The sequence below is a fragment of the Engystomops pustulosus genome, chromosome 4 (assembly GCF_040894005.1).
Source record: "Engystomops pustulosus chromosome 4, aEngPut4.maternal, whole genome shotgun sequence".
NCBI lineage: Eukaryota > Metazoa > Chordata > Amphibia > Anura > Leptodactylidae > Engystomops > Engystomops pustulosus.
In genome coordinates, this window is record NC_092414.1 from 88,776,576 (window position 1) to 88,796,565 (window position 19,990).

Here is a 19,990-nt window from a genome sequence, read left to right on the forward strand (position 1 = left end):
GGTGATTTATTACTTTATTTTTTTATTGAATAATTTTTTTTTTTACTTTTTCACTTTTTCCACCATGGGAAATGAACAAGCAATCATCTGATTGCTTGTTCATAATAATACCCTGCAATACTTATGTATTGCAGGGCATTATCAGTGTCAGCCTATGCACTTGCATAGGGTGGCACTCTGCCAGTAAGATGACGTCATAGACGCCATCTTACCGGCAGTTCCTGCAGGTAACACTGGGGTCCAGATCGGACCCCAGTGATACCGTAGCAATGATCGGTGCCCCCCGAAAATGATTCGGGGGGGGCGATCGTGGGGGAAAGACCCCCCAGATGCATGTTAGATGCCGCGGTCGGGATGACCGCAGCATTTAACGGGTTAATCACCCGCGATCAGAGACAACTCTGATCGCGGGTGTTACACTGGGGTGCCGGCTATCAGTCACAGCCGGCACCCCGTGTTTCCCGATGTCGGTTCGGCTCAAATCTTGAGCTGAACCGGCATCGGCTCAGCGTCCGATATATCGGACGCTGAGCGTTAAGTTACTGAGTTACTTTATATAAATGAATACTTTATATAAATAAAGGAATTATTATTAGTATGCTATTGTTTTTGTAAATCAGCCCCATCTCAGGTTAATATTGGGTCATTTGGGTCACTGAGCCCTCATTATTTCTTATAAGGGACAAATTTTTGTAACAACATAATTTATCTATTAATCTCTATGATAAATAGTAATGGAAGACCACAATTTCGGAGCATTGCTCAATGCAAGTATTTACCTTATGTCCTCTTTAGGCTTCATTTCTTGATCTGCTACACTACAGAAAATATATTACATCCTCTATCTAATTGCACTGTTGTGGTATTGTTAGATAAAATAATGCTTTATGCCTTTGTTGGATACCAGTCTATGCAGAACAACGAACTAGCAAGCAAAAGCTGACAAAGGAATGGAAGAAAAAAAATAGCCGTAAAGTGCATTAGACAGAGCAATCAATGTGTATTGGATTTTTCACTCTAGGCTAGTGTTTCTGATAAGAGAGTCCATCAGTCCTCGCATTTCCACTTCTACTATAATGAACAGGGTCAGATTTACACACTGAAATGTATTAACACCAAGTGTAAGCATCTGGTGTGTCAACAGATGTCACGCACAACATCAGATGTGGTTCGGAGTGTCAGTCCATGACAGGATAGCCTTTGATGTGCACACAGACACAGAGTTACTATACTGTCCATGAACTTGTCTTCAGAAACATGACTAAATGCGGTCAGAACCTGCTTCATGCTGAGAATACATGAATCATCCACGGTCTGGACCTGACAATTCAGCAGTGTCTGTAATGCAAGTCCTTTAATACAAAATTGTTGAAGAGGATAATATAAAAAAAGAGACATCGACATTCTTACCCAACTAATTCCCCCATTGTAATTCACTCAATGGGGGAAGGTGTTATTAGTGACTTTTACTAATATGTATTAAAAATAAAACAATTGTTTTTCTTAAAAATAAACTAACAGAATTTTCCCATCTAAACATGAAGAGTTTTTCTTCCCCAGGCAATTGTTAACAAGCAGAAAACCAAGAAGCAGCAACAAAGTATAATACAGCACAGCTATAAAATAACAAACAATACTGCGCTAATTATTTCTAGGCTGCCATAGCCACAATGGTTCAGCTACATTTATTCACCACCCTTCAAGGATTTTTGTTTATTTGTATTATTTTAAAATATGGATATTGACATGTCTTATGAAAAAAAAATCATATTTCTTCATTTTCATTATTTACTTTTAATAAAATGCCCCTTTACAAAGAGTCTCTGTACCATGTAATTGATGGGAAGATTCCAATCAAACAGTTTGGAACCACGTACCACGCTGATCATTGCTATATGACATTATTTGTTACTGCTGTAATGTGGTGAAGAATGAGACATAGTCAGCTGTCTTGTTGATCGGTTTTAGTTTATTACAATTGTAAAAATGTTGAAAAATTTGAATAAATAAATACTTAAAACTGTTTGGAACCACAAAAACCTTAACTATAAATATGGTCATTCATCCTGTAGCTTTTGGTTAAAAGTGACCTTGTGGCGAAAGGAAAATTGAAGGACTAATACGATAAAAGGGGTTTGCCCATGAAATAAAATTCTCAAACTTCAATCCCCTAGTGATGTTTAACTCAGCGATGGTTAGTGTCAAATTCCAGTCTCTAAGCAGAGATGTAATGATTCCTCTAGTACTGTGTGCTGACAATGTGCTTAGATTATCAGAGTCCAGGTTTATGTACACTTTCATTTAGCATCTGAACATTCACTAGTATCTGAATTCACTAGTATTCACTAGATTTCAATCATGATGATCTGCTTACAGCATGTAGCTGTACTCTCCTCAAACTCACACAATCAGTCCTGCATGACCCTAGGTTTATGATTTATAGTCAGATCCCTGGGCAACTATAAATGTATACACCAGGTATGATGGATGCAGGATGGAATTATATATGTGAAATTCTGTGTTTTTGTTGATAAGAGTGAAATAGAGAATATGTTATTTTGTTATCCATAGTATATTTAAGAATCTTGTATTTGTGGGAATACCCCTTTTAGTACAAAATATAAATACATTTGCAGAATCCAAATCAACTTGAAGTGTACCATCCATTGTACAATGGTCAATAAAATTTATACAGTATGGTGCATAACAAAGATTAAAAAAATGCATAAAAGGTTTGAAAAAAGTCCATATTAAAATCTTCATGTTTGCAGAATAAAGTGGCTTTCATCAATCCATTACATCCATTTCCCTGAGAAAGTCCCAACATTAGGGCACAGCCACATGTTGAGCCAACAACCATACATTTCAAGTAACAAGTGACTTGAAAGCTCAAGGGAGAAATATCATTGTAATCATAGGACACATCACAATAAGCCCTGTAACAGTGCCCCATTCACGTCTATTTCTCTTCTCGTTTCCGATTCCACCATTCTCAACTACATTGTAGATGGCGAAAGGCCACTTCACTTACCACTGACTATATATACATATATACACATATACTCATAAGGGGATAGTCTGTTTGCTGCCAGCACACATAGACCTGTTGCTGCTTAGCCTGGGGGCATGACCTGGCTATATAATGGGAGCTGGCAGGTTACCGTATATACTCAAGTATAAGCCAAGGCCCCCAATTTTACCACCAAAAACTGGGAAAACCTATTGAATAGAGTATAAGCCGAGGGGAAATGCATTGGTCACAGCTTCCCAGTATATAGCCAGCCCCCAGGAGTATAGAGACAGACAGCCTTCCGTAGTATATAGCCTGCCAGCCCTTGTAGTATATTATAGCCCTCCAGCCCCCTTCATATAGCCACCCTCCTGTAATATACAGCCAGCCCCGTTTAGTATACTGACAGCCAACCCTCTTTAATATACAGCCAGCCTGCCCCCTGCAGCATACAGCCAGCAAGGCCCCTGCAGCATACAGCCAGCCAGCCCCCTGCAGTATACAGCCAGCCCCCTGCAGAATACAGCCAGCCAGCCCCCTGTAGTATACAGCCATCCCCCCAGTATATAGGCTGCCAGCCCCCTGTAGTATACAGCAGCCCCCTGTAGTATACAGCCAGCCTGCCCCCTGTAGTATATAGCCAGCCTGCCCCCTGTAGTATACAGCCAGCCTGCTCCCTGTAGTATACAGCCAGCCTGCTCCCTGTAGTATACAGCCAGCCCGTGTAGTATACAGCCAACCTGCCCCCTGTAGTATATAGCCAGCCAGCCCCCTGCAGAATACAGCCAGCCCCCTGTAGTATACAGCCAGCCCCCTGCAGAATACAGCCAGCCAGCCCCCTGTAGTATACAGCCATTCCCCCAGTATATAGGCTTCCAGCCCCCTGTAGTATACAGCAGCCCCCTGTAGTATAAAGCCAGCCTGCCCCCTGTAGTATACAGACAGCCTGCCCCCTGTAGTATACAGCCAGCCTGCTCCCTGTAGTATACAGCCAGCCTGCTCCCTGTAGTTTACAGCCAGCCTGCTCCCTGTAGTATACAGCCAGCCTGTGTAGTATACAGCCAGCCAGCCCCCTGTAGTATATAGCCAGCCAGCCCCCTGCAGTATACAGCCAGCCCCCTGTAGTATACAGTCATCCCCCCAGTATATAGGCTGCCAGCCCCCTGTAGTTCACAGCCAGCCTGCCCCCTGTAGTATAAAGCCAGCATGCCCCCTGTAGTATACAGCCAGCCTGCCCCCTGTAGTATACAGCCAGCCTACCCCCTGTAGTATATAGCCAGCCAGCCCCCTGGTAGTATACAACCAGCCCCCTGCAGAATACAGCCAGCCAGCCCCCTGTAGTATACAGCCATCCCCCCAGTATATAGGCTGCCAGCCCCCTGTAGTATACAGCCAGGCCCCTGTAGTATAAAGCCAGCCTGCCCCATGTAGTATAAAGCCAGCCTGCCCCCTGTAGTATACAGCCAGCCTGCCCCCTGTAGTATACAGCCAGCCTGCCCTCTGTAGTATACAGCCAGCCTGCCCCCTGTAGTATATAGCAAGCCAGCCCCCTGCAGAATACAGCCATCCAGCCCCTTGTAGTATACAGCAACCCCCCTGGTATATAGGCTGCCAGCCCCCTGTAGTATACAGCCAGCCCCCTGTAGTATAAAGCCAGCCTGCCCCCTGTAGTATACAGCCAGCCCCTGTAGTATACAGTCAGCCTGCCCCCTGTAGTATACAGCCAGCCCACCCAGCACTTAAAAAAATAAACTCGGCCTATACACGAGTATGTACGGTATATACTGGGGGCATGGGCTATTAAAAAGCAGGCGGCTAGCTATATACAGGGGGCAGGGGCTTGCTAGCAATATACTGGGGGGAGGCTGTAACTGATGCATTTTCCACCCTAGGCTTATACTCAAGTCAATAGGTTTTGCCAGTTTGTGGTAAAATTAGGTAGCTTGGCTTATATTCGGGTCAGCTTATACTCATGTATATACGGTAAATAGAGATTGAACACCAGACTGTAAATATAGTACAGCAATTATGCAGCAGTGGAAAACCTGCAAACATTATGACTACTGTTAAACTAGCCAAGCAGGGTTCCTTGTAGGTTAATTGCAATTTTTTCTAGATGCTTTGGTACTGTACTACTGCACATACTGAGACAATACAATGTTTGAGACAAGTAAACGATTATTTAGCTTCCAAGGTAATGGATTATAATAAATCATTCTTCACTGTATAAAGAGTGAGGTACAAACACATCCTGAGCCCCTGACATCAGTATAAATTAGGAGGAGGATGTATGTCTCCAGCAATAAGCATTGTAGTAGCTTAGCAGGAGTGTCAACACAAAGCAGAATACAAACAGCCTGAAATCTACAATGCACTTACTAAAAGGTAGTCATTTTATTTGTACATGGCAATTAGGTAAAGCAATGCAAAAAAGTAAGACTTTCCAAAACTTTGTTTATATGAAAACCTTGATACTGTGTGCATTGAGTCAAAACATATATCACAATTATATCCAAATACAGGTAAACCTCTAAACACAGCACTTTAGACATGGTCATAAGAGGTCCTCCCTCTACATGACAAAGATGCATATCATTTGTAATGGGAAATATTCCATAGACAATGTATTCCATACTGTAGTATCCAAACATATGTACATCATTCTTAATAAAATCAATCATTCGGAACTTGGGATAAGGGTACCGCCGTGTGCTGGAGAGGAGGAGGAGGCGGCCCCTCCTCCCTCCATAGAGAATAGTGGCGCACAGGCACACACACGCCGAAAGATAGAGCATGTGTGGCACCGTATCTGCGCCGCGCTGCTATTGCCGTCTATGGGGACGTACATGCGGCCGCAAATTTGCGGCCGCATGTACGTCCCCGCAGACGGCCATGTGAATGTGCCCTAAGGGGGCAACCACACAGTGTTTCTGTTTTCTAGCATAAATAGTCTAGACAATAACAAGACTCAATTATCAATATCATGACATCACATTTACTTCTGGTCTGTCAATAGGGGGCTAGGATACTTGACTGGAATTTTTAGAGGTTTTCCTCTAGTAAAGTAGATTTTCCGATAATCTCATTAAAGGGGAAAAGGTTTTCCTGTCCCCAGGCCACTTTTAATACTGGTGATCTATCTGTAGGTCAATAGGATCGGAGCTGCAGAACTTTCTAGACAGTCTTTCTGTGTAGTTGTGGCTCTAAGTTGTGGCCCCAAGCACAGCTCACTGGTGTGGAGTGTGGGAGATGGACCCCAAATGATACAAATGGTCTTTCTTGAGTCATATATTTAATAAACATGGCCCAGATACTGGAAAACCCCATTAACATTTTATAGATTCAGTATATAGGCTACAGCTATTCTAGGTAGGTCAGATGCCAATGGTATGTCTTAGCAGATAAAAAGGGAGACATAAAAGTAAACATCATACTGTGCAGTCATAAAGACAGTACTGTTTTTTTTCCTTGACCAGAATTTAAATGTTTGAACCAATGACAATGACGTGGGTCAGGTACAATGGCCTCACAGTACCAAGTTATTCCCAAGAAAGTAGCTGAACTTTATCATGAACCATGTGTCCAGAGAATTCGATATTCCCTCTCGTGTCTCAGTGCCTGCTGGTTCTTCCCGCTATTGATTTATTATGCAGTCACCATGTACTCAAAGACTTTTCTTTTATCTAAGTCACATTTCACTAGCAAAGGTCTCATTTCCATGGGGAATACAAGCCATTGTTAAGTCATGTGTACAATGTGTAACAGAACAAGAGTTCTTGTCTACTGATAATTACAGCAGGCGCTTCATATAATCCACAGATTAATAAAAACGGTGTATTTTATGTTGGCAGCATGGGAGATCTGTGTTAAAGGCGATTAGAATTCATCCAGTGACTGACGTTCTGACAACTACAATGCTTATTTGCTCTAATATTGCTCTCCCCTGTGTAACACCCTGCAGCACATATTGCTAACAAAGCCTCATCTTAAGAAAGTGCACAATAACAGCATCACTTTAATCTACCCACTGATGTCTGCAGCACTCACAATCCTGGCTAAACAAAGCTCACTAAAGCCCAACACACTAATGACTCCGCAACAGACAGCTAATAAACCTTAGTTCCCTTTAGCCGGATGAAAAATAAAAAATGTATTATGGATGGAGAAAAAAGTTGCAAAACATCCAATTATCTGCTACTGATAGCAGATCCCCGGTCCTCAGGGCTGTGACAACAATGACCTTCTAGAGTTTTGTGTAAAGGCTGGAAACAATTACAGTGGCACATAATCTATGCTATTGGACTATCATCCCATTAACAACCTTTTATAATATCACATAGATAAAGTCCACTATGAACATATGAGAATATCCTTATGCTCGATTATCAAGGACAAAGACTTTATATTCTGCCTTTCTGACTGAGGACTTTCTATCCTTTAGCTGTATGAAGCTTGAAGCGAGGAGATACAGTAGTCTTGCCCTGGAGGAAGCCACTTTTCAAGTCACTGTCACCAAGTAAAAACCAAGTGCTAGACACGGTACCTGAATATACTTACATGCTCTTAAGGGTCCAGTTGTGTGCCCTTTCTTCTTGCCCATTTCTTTACACTTCTGAAGCCCCTCAGAAAATCTTTGAAACACTGCAATCATACTTCAACTCTAACCCAGCAATTTTTCTCCTCCAAGCCCACAAGTCATTTCATGTCAACTTCAGAAATGTTCTCCTTTAGGAAATATTCAAGCTGCTAATATACAGAATAGAAAGTGTGGACATATACACTGTATACTTGCCAGTGCATTACAATGTAACTAAGATATACTGTACAGATAAACTTGTGTCCTATAAATTAAATCTGGACTCTGAATACAATGTCAAACTTTCATTGTTCATATTAAGCCATGGTGAGCCTGATCCTACAGTGCGGTTTTCCAAGTTACCGTAACTGGTTTTGGGGAAAAACTCATATTTATTCTAATAGATTAATAATCAAACCCTTAGTTAACTGTATGATTCCTAAAGTTTACTATAGTTCAAGACAAGACAAGCCACTTCTTTCAACAAAATGATAATATTGTGCTCAAATTGCAAGATCATGAAGCCATATAATATGTAGAGCAATGAAGCATATGTAAACTGTAGTTAACAGTATGTGGACAGAGTTAATGCTTATATATGGAAAAACATAAAGCTAAAACACCATACCATCTACATTCTATAACTCACTGCTGAAAATAAACAAACACATGAAAACATAAAATGAATGTAAAACACAAGTCCACCTGTCAGTAAAACACATAGACCATTTCCAGATGCTCCAGTTAGCACATTTAGACAATTTTCCATTTACAGCACATCTACTCATTAACATAATGATGGAGGAAGAGCATGAGGATGGTATTTTGCTTTACGATATCATTTGTGTTTGCTGTAGTTTTCCCACTACATATAAATTTATTATTTATGAATAATGTAGTATATAATTCATACAGTATGGAGATTTCCTAAACTATAAACAATTGCAGATATGAATATTTCACCAGTTCTACAGAGACAAAGGAGAGACCCTCAGGAAGGCTGAACTTGCTTGAACATGTCATTAGGAAGAGATTCCAGAGGTAATTCAATTCATGAGCATTCAGCCACACATACCAGACACTTCAGAACAAACACAGGTCTCCAATACAGGAAGTGTCTAGAAAATGTCTCTAAGTGTATATAACGTGTATATACATTAAACATTGCTTTATTTAGTACTATTCACAGTGACAGAGTGCAGTCAATTCTATAACTCCCATGAATGTCACTCAGCACAAAATTGCAGGGGTGAAGCTTTAGGGCATTAGCACAGCCAATTACAGGTGTCAGCAGAAACTCCTATACAAATGCCAAGTCACTGCCCAGCCTTGTCAGCATCTTCAAGGGTTCGTCAATTTAATAAAACCCATATTTCTTATTAAGGAATTACACAAGTTTGTCCCACCACCAACGCCTCCAGACCAGTAACAAATGTCTGATCAATGGGAATCTCCACAACTATTTTATATCATCAAGCTCAGTACAGGCGGTCCCCTACTTAAGAACACCGACTTACAGACAACCCCTAGTTACAAACGGACCCCTGGATGAAGGTAATTTACTGTACTTTATCCCTAGGCTACAATAAACAGCTGTAGGAGTTATCAGATGTGTCTGCAATTAAGCTTTATTGTTAATCCTGTTTTTTATGACAACCCAACATTTTTAAAATCCAATTTTCACAGAGACCAAAAAAAATTTGGTTGGGGTTTCAAATATAAAATATACAGTTCTGACTTACATAAAAATTCAACTTAAGACCAAACCTATAGAACCTTGTACGTAACCCGGGGACTGCCTGTATATAATATAGAATCTATAATTTTTAAGTAGTAATTTATTGAAATCTAAGTTCACATCTGCAGTGTTGGCTCCACTGTGTATTACATAAAAAACAGGCAACAGAACAGTATGCTGCACATATAAAAAAAAAGATGAACCCCATTATAGTTTAATGGAATGCAACAGTTTCAGTCCGTGACTGTCGTATGACAGATTTGTTTTGTCTAAGCCAAAAACAGAACAGAAAGGCAAAAATTACAACAAGAAAGAAAGGAAAGGAAAGGAAAAAAAAAAAAAAAGAAAGAAATGGTCACCATGTTCCTTGAAGAAATATTATAGCGAAAAATTCACATTGCCAAACTATGCTACACATGCCACTTGACATGATCGTCATGCAGAAGCGGTGATGTCGGTCTAGGGGCCATTTTTCACAGGTCATTTTGGAGAGTGGTAACAGTTTGTGCTGCGTGTTCCTCCACAGGCCCGAGGGCACGTGATTGATTTTTTCCTAGTATTATTAATACACACATGCCAGTGGAGTGATACATTCTACTTTACAGCTCCAGCTAATCACTATTGAAAGCCCTATCGCTCTCTGGGGATGGAGAGTCAGCAAACACCGTCATAAGCAGAGAGATGTATGGATGTGGGTGGAAGAATAGCCGTGATACATAACATTGTTACCAGTTAACTCTGAGGCTCAGGAAGGCAGGAGGCATTTTAATGCATAAAATGAAAGAGTACATTGAGCCCTAATATTTCCCCTTCCTGCAATAAAAAAGCCACAACAGCTCCCTGTCTTTTCCCACCGGTGGCAAAAGTAAAATTGACTGCATCATTTATTTTGTCAACTGTAATAAAACTAATTGATTTCTCTTTAGGTCTTTTTTCCACAGAACAAGCTCCGTGACAATCCAGTCACTGACATTGTTACTCTAATATTGACAGCAAAAACGTGGACTCCGCTGGAAAAAAAAAGTACAAGCAAGTACAAACAAGACATCAATGCAAACTTTGGATGCAAACTTTGGATCGGGGCCCTCATATACCTAAAATCTCGCTGCTACCCCTGTCATGCACATTATATATGATAATACACATATATGCTACAGCGCCATATACTCACAGCACCATACTCATACACCTTATACAGTACATAGTGACCAGCAGCAGCCTCCACTCAATAAAATGACCAACAGCAGCCTTCCCTTTATAATAAATTAGCAGTCACAGGGCCCTATTGTGTAAAAAAAAGAAATAAACTCAGTACTTGCCTCCCACGCTTGGCTTTGTCTTCTCCCTGCGGCGTCCTATGCAGTAGCGCGGGCAGAGACACTTCTGTATGATGTCACACAGGCAAAGCACACAGACATGCCTCTGCCTATCTCTGGTCGTGGATGCAACCTCTTACGTTACCCCACTGTTCTCATGCATGCAAAAGTATTGATACATAAATACTAACATATATTCGTGTACACATAAACATGCATATATACATGCAGCCATATGCAGGCACATACATACATGTCAGAGTCATACACAGCCACATACTTTCAGACATATGCAGACACTTTATGTTCATTTATTCATACAACCATCCATACATGTCTCATATATATTTACCAGCAGTGAAGTGAGGGCCTTGATGTTGATTTGAGCACATTCCGGGAGACAGGGTGTCAATCTTACAGAGGGTTACAGAGCTCAGCTTCCTCTTCCTGTGTGGACTCTCTGCTGTGCTGGGCCCCTCTATCCTCAGTGTTCCAATTTGCAGAGTGAAAAGAGGAGAGTGGGAGTGCAAACTATAATGCAAATTACACTACACCCAGCAAACAGGGGACCCAAAGCAGGAGGTAAGGGACCCTCCATCTACAGGGTCTGGAGCTAGAAAGCTTGTCTAACTCCTGCCCTTTATGTTAAGAGCCTGCGGCTGTCTGCAGTAGGAAGGGAAAGATATTAAATGGTGACAGCCTCAAGCCCATCCCACATTCGGGCCCGGTCGGAGTCTCATCCAGAGCGACAGCGAGTTGTACGTCCCTATCTGAGTAGATTACAGAATATGTAATTTTTTGGCAGCAGATTCTTTTAATTCTTTTAATTAAATAATTTTTACAAGAAAAGACAACGTCCTTTACTTCGCTGCAGATTCAGTGCAGAATCAGTGCTTACAATGCAAAGGTCAGCTCTGCTTAAAAGGGTTTTCTTATGCCTGTGCAGTTGCTGTGTACTTACTACTTTGTGCAGATAGCATAACAATAGGTAAATCCTACTCCATGTAGAAACATTCTTAAAACAGCAGACCAAGGAGAACAGTAAATGGTTGCATGGCTTAAAGGAAACCTACCACTTCTGATGGTAGGTATTAGATGTAAACACCGGGCACCAGCTCAGGGTGAGCTGGTGCCGGCGCTTACCTTAGCTAGTGTTTTAAACCGCTATATCGCGGTTTAAACACATTTTGATTTACAGCCCTGAGGTAGCTTCGGCGCTGCATGCGGCCGTGCGCGCCTCCATAAGAAGTGCCGGCGGCGTCATGAGCTGGTGCCCGGTGTTTACATGTAATACCTACCATCAGAAGTGGTAGGTTTCCTTTAAAAGGCACGATTATAACAAGCAAATAAGCTTGGCTGGGACCACCAATAGGGTGACACTAGGAATTTAACCCCTTAATGACCACCGTATCAGGTTTCTACAGCGGCCATTAAGGATACTTCTTCTGTCATCACAGCCCAGACCTGACAATAACACATGGGATCGGAAAAACTCCAAGCTTGGGTGTTTAACCCCTTACACGCCTCAAACTTTGCAGAGCAGTTCACCATTTAATTAATTTTTGGCCTAAATACCGTATTTTCCGGACTATAAGGCGCACTTAAAAGCCTTGGATTTCCTTGGAAATCCAAAATGCGCCTTATAGTCCGGTGCGCCCTATATGAGGGCAGCGGACCCTACTTACATAGGTCCCCGCTACCGGAGACAGCAGATCTCCAGCGGGAACTGCAGACCACGCGGCACGAACAACTTCTGCCGCGTGGTCTGCAGTTCCCGCTGGAGATCTGCTGTCTCCGGTAGCGGGGACCTATGTAAGTATGCCATTCTCCACCTCCCCCTCACCTTCCCCGCTCACCTTCCCCGCGTTCCGCGTCTCTTCTCGGCGTCGCGTCCCGTCGGGTCTCCGCTCCGCCCCCTTATATTCCGGTGCGCCTAATGGCCCGGAAAATACAGTAAATGTATTTTCCCAAAACTTACATTTAGTTTTAACCCATGTGAAACACTTAAAGGGATAACACACTTAATAGAAGTTGTTTTAAAGGGGGTGTAGTTTCTATAGAGGGGTAATTTAAGGGGTTTTACTATTGATAGGGATAACCTATATTATTTGGGTGTTTCAAAGTCACTTGAAAGCAGAGTTATCGCTCAAAATGTGAGTTTTGCAATTTTCATGAAAATTTGAAAAATCGCTCCTAAAGTACTTAGCCTCATAACATCCTAGAAAAATGGGGACACATAAAATATAATTCCAACAAAAAGCAGACATTCCAGAAATGTTAGTTATCAAGCTTTTTGCGTAGTTGAACTATCTGCCTGGAAAGCAGAACATTTCAAACTTTGAAAATGAAGAATTTTGCCAAACTTTAGCAAATTTTCTTTTTTTTCAGAATGAAACGCAAAACTTAAATCAAGATATACTGGAGCATCAATGTAGATGTTAAAGTGACAGTTTTTTCAGTTTGTTTTTATTTTAGATGATGTTGTAATTGTCAATTACCTGAAAATTGTTTTACACCCCTGAATCATCACCTTAAGGATATATGAGTAAAACAATACATGTATGACTAATACTTCAATAGTTATAAAACTATTTGATATTTGCAAAAAATCCAATTTCAATGATGTGCTTTTACTTATCATATCCATTAATTAAATAGATGTCCTTCAGAATACAAAGCATATTATTCTTATTGGATGCCACCAGTGTTTATTAGGTATTCAGTGTCATAGCAATGGATGCACTGAACTATGCAACTTTCCACTGAAAATGCAGCATGACATCACAACATTGCTTTAGAGTAATTCCAAATGTAACTTTTTAGAGTATGGACATGCCAAAGGACATGCCAAAAACCACAGAACACCATTTTATTTTAAAAATGAAAGGGAAAATTACTTATCTGAATACCCCAGCAAGTAATAATGGGTAAAGAGGTCTATTTTATTAGAATTTGCTGAACATTGGCAGGTAAATTGAAAGCCACCAAATTGGATTAAGGGGAAGTTTTTCCAATGGAAATGTGGTCGAGTAACAAAGAAGACCAAAATATTTGTTGGCTTAACAATAGTGTTGAACGGACCCGAACCACAAAGTTCAGGTTTGTACCAAACTTTGTAAGTTCATAAGTTCAGGTGCCCCAGACACAATGTAGTTCTGGACCAGGACCAAGTTCGGCTCTACTCCCCCCCAAACATCCCCGCCCCAAACCCACCTGCGATCAGTGGTTCAGGATTTTATAAGTCATCCCAAATTTCAACGGGTCCGCCACTGAACAGTCAGATTTTCTTTAGAGTCTCATTTGAGTTTGTAACAATTGGATCCAATACCTGCAACACATTCTGGTCATATTTGATATGCTACATTGCCATCTTCTCATTGGGAAACCTTGCCCTTGATTCAAAATGCGGCTTTCAAGATTCCAATGCCATTTATTTTAGAACTTGTATTCATTATAAGAAGTTGTGCAATTCCTCTTCAGCCACCAGATCAACATGACTGCAATCACACAGCTTGGTGCCATGAAACCCTGTAGTATAAGGACATGCTGGCTAGAGGCAGGTTTCCTGCAAGTCGGTTGTCACATTTTTTATTTGATTATTTAATTTAATTTAGACTATGGAATAACTGTACCATAGCAGCTTATAATATTCTATATATTTATACAGTCCATCTTTCATAGGATCTGCCATTTTAGTTTTTTTTCATCCAAGGTAAATGCCAGTATAATCCCCTTGAAGACAAGCAGGTTTAATGAGCCATGCCAGTACCTAGCACAGATTATCAGATACCCGCTGTGCTTGTGAATATGGCTTTGTGTCCTGTCTGGAGCTGGAAAGCTTCAGATGTCATCACTTGATAAAGATTCCTTTGTGATCACATGATTGATGTTGAGCCAAAAAGCAGAGGCTCAGGTCCGGTTTCCTAATTCCTCTGCTAAAATTTTTGTCCAATAGGGGTTATCCAACTCCCATAAAAAAACATTGCAGTAAAAAGTGTAAAACCAAAATTGACCAAGCACTAGGTTTCCTGTCGATTTTGTTCTTTAACTGGCACCACAGGACTACATGGGACTGCTGAGGAAAGCTGATCATGTACCACTCAACTACAGATAACCATTGTGGCTAGAGACTGCTCTTGTGACAAGAGTCCTGGTGGGTATCGGAGAGAGCATGGAATGGAGTGCCGGCACAGGGTTTAGTAGGCAATTTCTTCTCACTTGGTTTTACACTTAGATGTGACAGATAATCCATGGCACTTTAGATTAGTAGCATGGTGAGTGGGACTGAAACAGACCCTACACACACGCAGCCTAACAGGTCGATTAATGCTGAGGATTTCATCTGCAAAAAATCCAATTTTAGGATTAATTTTATGTGATGAGTATTTTCCAGCTGCAAAAAAGCCCAAAGTGCTTTATGCCTTAATGGGGCTATGTATTTCAAATGGAGATGAATAACTTTTTGAATAAGCATAACCCATAGTCACCAAGTATAAATACTTTGGGTACCTAAAGTATACAGACACCTTTACATTTTTCACTCTTTGTTTCATTGCAGCCAAATAGTAAGATCAAAAAAGCTCTTTAATGTACACTTCAATAATGTACACTCTGCATCTCCCATCTTGAAAGAAAAAAAACAGAAATGTAGATATTTTTGCTAATTTATTAAACAAGAAAAACTGAAATATCATATATGCAAGTATTCAGATCCTTTGCCGTGGCACTCATATTTAACTTACACGCTGTCCATTTCCTTCTAATGGGACTTGATAAGGGAAGGCACACACCTGTCTATATAGGAACTGCTCACAGCTCACAGTGCGGACAGAGGTCTAAGGAACTTCCCAAGGAGCTCAGAGACGGAATTGTGGCAAGGCACAGATCCAAGATATGGCCAAGATTACAAAAGAATCCAAAATGAAAGCTAAATAAGTTTGCAAAACAACACATGAAGTACTCCCAGTCTATGGGAAATAAGAATCTTTGGTCTTATGAGACGAAGATTGAACTGTTAATTCTAAGCGGTAGGTGTGGAGAAAACCAGTTACTGCTCATCTCTGGTCAAATACAATCCTAACAGCGACTGATTGCAATTGAAGTTAACCCAATTGAGCATCTTTGGAGAGACTTGAAAATGGCTGTCCACCACCGTTCATCATCCAATCTGAGGGTACACAAGAGCATCTGCAGAGTATGGCCAAAGATTCACACCAATCCAGGTGTGAAAAACTTGTTGCATCATTCCCAAGAAGACTGAGGGCTGTATTAGCTCAATAGGTGCTTCTACATAATACCAAGCAAAGGGTCTGAATACTTATGACCATGTGATATTTCAGTTTTTCTTGATAATTAGCAAAAATATCTACTTTTCTGCTTTTTCCTGTCAAGATGGGGCGTAGAGTGTACATTAATGAGCAAATTTTTTTTTTTATCTTATTAATTGCCTTCAATGAAACAAAGAGTGAAAAATGTATAGGCGTTGGAATACTTTTCGTAGCCACTGTACTTCATTTGACTGCTGCAGTGCCTCTGACCACTTTGGTGTCTTCTTTTTGTCTGACCTGTTCAATAGTGTTTTATATGCATATATAAAACAAACACCAAATTTATCAGGAGTAGACAGAAAAGAGGTATGCCATTCAGCATAATGAACTTGGTGACAGGTACTCTTTAAAATTAGGCTTGCATAATACAGTACTAATTTCTCTCAAGTTTTCTGCATTCATGCCTAAATTTGACAAATTTGTAGCAGGTGAAATATAAAACGTTTTACAAATAGAAAAATGGTTTTGCTCACGATACATTTTTATTTGACATATGACGTGTATTTAATTTGTGGCATTTCAAATGACAAAAATGCTAAGTTCTAAATATAAAACACAAACTAAAACCCGCTGTAATTAACCATTTTCACATAGAACTTAAGAAAACCATACATAAAATTGAAACAGTATACACAGGGTATGCAAATCCACAGGATGTGCCATAAACATTTAACAGATGCATATCCCACCTCTAAGACTAACTATTAGCTAAAGAGCTTGGGATGTAGAGGTTGTGCATGCATGGTTCTCTCTATACATGTATACAGGCAGTCCTTGGGGTTTTGTAAGAGTTAGGCTCTTATAGGTTTGTAAGTCAAAAATGGTCTATTTTGTTAGTATAGCTCAAATAAATTTTTGGTCCCTGTTACAATTCGATTTAGAAAATTTAGGGTTGCCAAGGAAAAAAGGGTTAACAATAAAGCTTCTCTGCAGACACCTTAACCCTTTAGGGTCCTGGCCCTTTTTTGTTTTCTCATTTCCATTTTTCACTCCCCACAATCAAAAATCTATAACTTTTTTCCTTTTTTTTTACACGTAAAGAGCTGTGTGGCAGCTTGTTTTCTGCGTAACAAATTGCACTACATAGTGATGGTATTTATTCTCCCATGCCGTGTACTGGGAAGTGGGAAAAAAAATTCCTAATGCAGTTAAATAGGTGAAAAACCTATTTAACGCCGTTTTCTTAAGGGCTTGGATTTTATGGCTTTCACTGTGCACCCCAAATAACATGTTTAGTGTAGGAGATGTGGGTGGTGTAATTTTTTGCTACTTTTGATGAAGTTTTCAATGCAACTATTTTTAGGGCTGTACGACCTTCTGATCACTTTTTATTGAATTTTTATATTTTTATTAAAAAAAGTGCAATTTTCAAAATCGGGTGCTATTTTCTGTTACATGGTTAAATGCAGTGAAAGACAGTTATTATACTTTGATAGATCTGGTATTTTCGGATGCGGCTATACCTAATGTGTTTATGATTTTTACTGTTTATTTATATCAGTTCTAGGGAAAGGGGGGAGATTTGAATTTTTAGGGGTTTTTTTATTATAATTTTTTTTTAAAACTTTTTTTACTTTTACTATTTTTCAGACTGCCTAGGATACTTTAACCCTAGGTTGTCTGATTGACCCTCCCATATACTGCCATACTACTGGGGATTTTCATCCTCATACATTACAATGTGCAATGAGCACATAGTAATGAATGGGTTAAATCCAGATTAGATGTCTACTATATGGTACCTTTTTTAACCTTTTTTACCACATGACGAAATAAACAGAAGTTTTATTGCAAGATTTACACGCCTGGTTGCTGGATTAACGTTCCTTTTGTCCTAAATCCAGACAGCCTTGGGTCTTTGGTCATAGCTTGCCAGCTATGGAGAGGGCTCAGCCCGTGAGCCCTCTCCATGCACCCGCACCTGACCCGTGACGTGCTATTAGAGAGGTTAAAGTTGATTATTGCAGCCTGAGACTAAAGTTCAATAAATTACCCGTATCCAGTGAGCTTCCCCAGAGGAGTTGTATGCAAGTCTGGTGTTCTTAAATCAGGGACTGTAAAGAGATTCCATGATTTTGTTGCCAAGCCTCCCTACTAGTCTGAACCCTAATCACAATATAGGTGTGCATACTAGTGGGACCTCTGTTTAACAGTCCTTTATGGTATATTCTGTGCATAACAAATTAATTTTAATTCTCCAACCACCATTTTACAGTTTATCGATAACTCTTACTTAACCCAAGACCCTCAAACACTATTCCTGGCCTTAATTTATTTTTGCTTGGATTACTTGTACTATGTAAATAATTGCCCTTCCACTAACCAAACTAGCAGCAGCTAGTTCTCTGCCCACTATTATCATAACAGGTTAACCTTAGCTCTTCTAATAACCAGTGGCCTTTTTATATCCAATACAGAATATGTAAATAAATTGTTAGCATACTACCAGATTACAATGTGAACATAAATATTTTTTATACATTAGGGCAGCTTTACAACACCATCAGAATTTTAATTTTCATGCATCTGTCATATTACAGAAACCACCAACTAAAATAGGGTTCGCTTATATTCAGTTAGTTCCGATTTACATGAAACCGCTCCTCATCCATTTGCAGTCCATGGTGGGAATTTATCATACACTGGTGATCACGCCTTCCCCCATCACAGCATAAACATTAAGTGGCTTAGACCTCAAGATGTATCAGATGGGCAGCTGTGGGCATAGCCTGGTCTAGTTTTGCGTAAAACCTGTGAACATAAGATAAATGTTTGTATGCTTTGGGAAGTGCGCAACCACGTGAAGACCCACTTTGCCAGCAGCCGCGCCCCCAGAAAACTGGCATAGAACTGATATATACCCCCCTACAGGCCTATTCACACAAACAATTATGTGTGTATGTTCTTCTCCTTTTTCTCTGTTCCCTAGTCCATTCAAGTCCTTCTGCTGTGATTTTGCCGGCTAAAATAGCCCAACTTGCTGCGCTACTAAGTCTATGATGTTTATGGACAACCCAGGCTCCATAGCAGCTGTGCATCTAACATTTTAAGGTGTGCATATGCTTGAAAGGTATCTCTCTGTGATATTCCTTATGTTATAGCCTGTTTTTTTACACAACATAACAAAGTCAGGTAGCTTGGCTTATTTGTGATTTATAGGATCTGTGCTGTAAAAGTGATGAAGTACTGCAATATGTTTAGAGCACTTCTTAAAATTAAGCATTAAAACATCATGAATTTTCCTTTCACAATGATGCTGAACATTTTACACAGCTTCACATGTACACATCTCTAGCATAACTCAACCAGGGGTGCTACTAGAATCACAGGACCCCACTACAAGTGATGGGCACCACCCTGTAAACACTACTAGACATGAGCGAAACCGAACTTCCCGTTCAGGTTTTTCTCAGACAGGATGGCTGCTGAATAGCCAATCTAGCAAGTTAACACCCTTAGCTATAAGCCATGGCTAGAATTGGCCAAAGGGACACCCCTGGCCAATCAAAGAAGAATAAGCTACGGTAATTGGAAATATAATTTTTGTTTCATAGTTTCAGGGGAAGATTTATCAGATTTATCTGAGAACAAAAGCGTTTTTGTTCTAGAACAGTTCTGCTCTCAGACACTTCTGATAAATCTCCCTCTCAAAATCTATAGCACTAGAACATATATAAAAAGACCATAAAAACAAGATATGATAAATGTTTATAGTGCTGCCTCCTCTGTACTTTTACTAAACTCATAGAGTGCTCTCATTACTGATTGCTGAAATATATCAGACTTTCCACTATGTTTAATGTCATGGTATTTTTCCAGTCGCCAATCCCATTACAACCCAGCAGGAGAATAATGAAACTAGAGGACAGATGGGTACAATTAAGTAATAAATGCCATATTTATAGGGACGGACCGATATAATAATACAAGAAATTTATCAGTAACTGAAGAAAAGGCAAAGCGATAGGATCACATTGTTGTTCAGGATAGACTAATGTGACATGGGAATCCAGCTTCAGGAAG

At 40.2% G+C, this 19,990-nt stretch overlaps 1 protein-coding gene across 8 annotated transcripts in view; it reads right to left on the minus strand.

Moving 5' to 3' along the window:
- Window positions 1–19,990, minus strand: part of GRIP1 (glutamate receptor interacting protein 1) — a 325,558-nt gene that overhangs the window by 197,713 nt on the left and 107,855 nt on the right. The gene's annotated exons all lie outside the window — the stretch shown is intronic.